Source organism: Tupaia chinensis, unplaced genomic scaffold (genome assembly GCF_000334495.1).
Source record: "Tupaia chinensis unplaced genomic scaffold, TupChi_1.0 Scaffold000394_1, whole genome shotgun sequence".
In the NCBI taxonomy this organism is placed as follows: Eukaryota; Metazoa; Chordata; class Mammalia; order Scandentia; family Tupaiidae; genus Tupaia; species Tupaia belangeri.
In genome coordinates, this window is record NW_006159896.1 from 2,826,908 (window position 1) to 2,829,246 (window position 2,339).

Below are 2,339 nucleotides of genomic sequence, written 5' to 3' on the forward strand. Positions count from 1 at the left end.
TATCATCAAATGGTTTTGTGGCCTAAGAGTCACCTGACTTGCATAAATAAAGTCATTTTCTGGAAGAAACATTGGGAACCTCATAAAAGGAAAGAAGGCAGCAGCAACTGACATGACACAGGCTTCAAGCAAAATTTAAAAAAAAAGTCACATTTGCAAAATGTGTTCCAGCATCTTCCCTTGGGGTACTATCAGTAGAAATTTGAAATAAGAAATTGTACCTTTAAATATCAGGAAAAGAAAAGAAAAAAAAAAACACCAACCAATAAACCCTGGTTTCACTGAACAAAGTTAGTCACCCTTAAAAGCAACCTAAATCATAGAATCAGTGGCACAGACAGGGATTAGGGTATTATGTTGCTTGGTTTCCAGCATTTCTAAATTGTCAGAGACCTTTCGAAGGCAAACACTTGGTTTGCATGAGAACTCCCATCCCCCCACCCCCACCCCCAGGCTGCAGCACATCCCCTCCTTCCCCAGGGAGTGTGTGCAGCTCTGTGGCTTCTGCTGGGCCCAACCTCCCTCCTGCAGCAGCTCTGGGTGTGCAGGCTCCCTAAGAAGGAGCCGCTGAGGCCAAGTAGCTTCCCCAGACAGCAAGAGGCCAGCCTAGCATCAGTTTAGTTCAGCAAACATCCACCAGAATGGAGGGGACCCTTCTGGACACTTTTAAAGTGGTGGCCAAAAGTGACTGAAGGAAGGTGAGATCTTAGAAATCAGAATTAACACTTGAGAAAAAGTTACGGCAGTCCTTCCTTATCTAGGTCTAATACCTATCTGACCAGTGGATTACTGTAGCATGTACATCTAAGATTAAAGGCATGGTATAAGTACAAATATTAAATACCACTGGTGGTACCTTAAAGCCCTTTCCCACTGGGATTGGAGAAAAACCACAGTTAAGACTCAAAGTAGAGGACAGATACCTTGGTTGTCGGCCACTGAAACGATCCCTGAAAGACTGTTTGGAAAATGTTGCCCACAACTATCCAAACTCATTTGAAAGGATAAAGATTTTCTAAAGCTATATTGAGGCTAAAGGGAGAGACTATCACTCCAACCCGGGGTGGAGGAGGGACAGGGAGTAATGCAATATGGTCTCCTAATCCTAAAAAAGCAGAGTTAGGAAAATTCACTTTTAAAATCTAAACTAAGGCAATCCCTGCCTACTGCTTCTCTGAACATGGCCAGCATTTCAGACATCCAACCACCTCATCAGGTCTGGCTGACCCAATGAGCAACTCCGACTTCACCCAAACCCCCAGCAGCTATAAGGAGTCCCCTTCACTCCAACATGCAGTAGCTGGTGTACAGTAAGGATCTGAATAAATGACACTCCTCTCTTCACCAAGCATTAAATAAGTCCCAGCACAGCTGACTCTCCCAAAGCCGTCACTTGAAGGCTGGCCACCAATCTAGGCCTAGCAAAGCTCTTTCCAGTCTCACGGAAAGGGTGCTGTATCGTTTGCAGTCCAACTCAAGGACCAGATTTCCCCAGTGTTTTTATCTTACCTTTCAGACTCTTCTCCCCAAATGTCCCAGTGCTCAGCTGAATGTAATCTTTAGTGGGAAACAGCAAACCACACTTTCCAAACAGGCAGAGAACACTCTGCTAAAACCATGATCTGCTTTGGCAGAACCAAATGGCCTTGCTGCCTTAACCACTAACATCAGGAGTAATAGAAACGATCTCCTCTCACACAATGGCTACGATCACACCTAAAACTCACTGGCCTCCAACAGGAGAAGAGGAGCAACTGTGCCTGACTGTACAGTCAGTCACCTCCACGCACTTCCTGGCAGGGACAGAGAAAGGGCTGCTAACTGGTGACTTTCACACTAAGCGGAGATGGCATTGATGTGGCAAACAACTGAGAGGTAATATCTAGTTTCTAGGTTAAAAAAACAATATATATATATATATATTTATAATAAAGTTTTAAATACAAAGTGCTATTTATATATCGAGAATGATACAGTGTTAATGAACAGATCCCTGTTTTGTAATCTTGAATAAAAGAGATAACTGTAAGTATCTTCCCCCCGTTCCACACAATGTTCAACACCTAAACACCTTGGAGTTAGGAGCTGGAGCATCAGAGGCCATTGCCAGCAATGTCTACCACATCTGAGCAAGGCTAAACTTTCAAAATAAATTTCACCCCATATCCAAGAAAAATTATTTTTATTTTAAGAAAAAGAAGTTTCTACTTAGAAGTAACAGCAGGAAGTTTATGGAAAAGATGACAACAGCAGCACCCTGTCCTGTCCCGTAACCACCTCAGGTATACCAATGCAGCTTCAGAGCTTTGATAGGTTTTCTTCTTAGCCTAAAACATCCT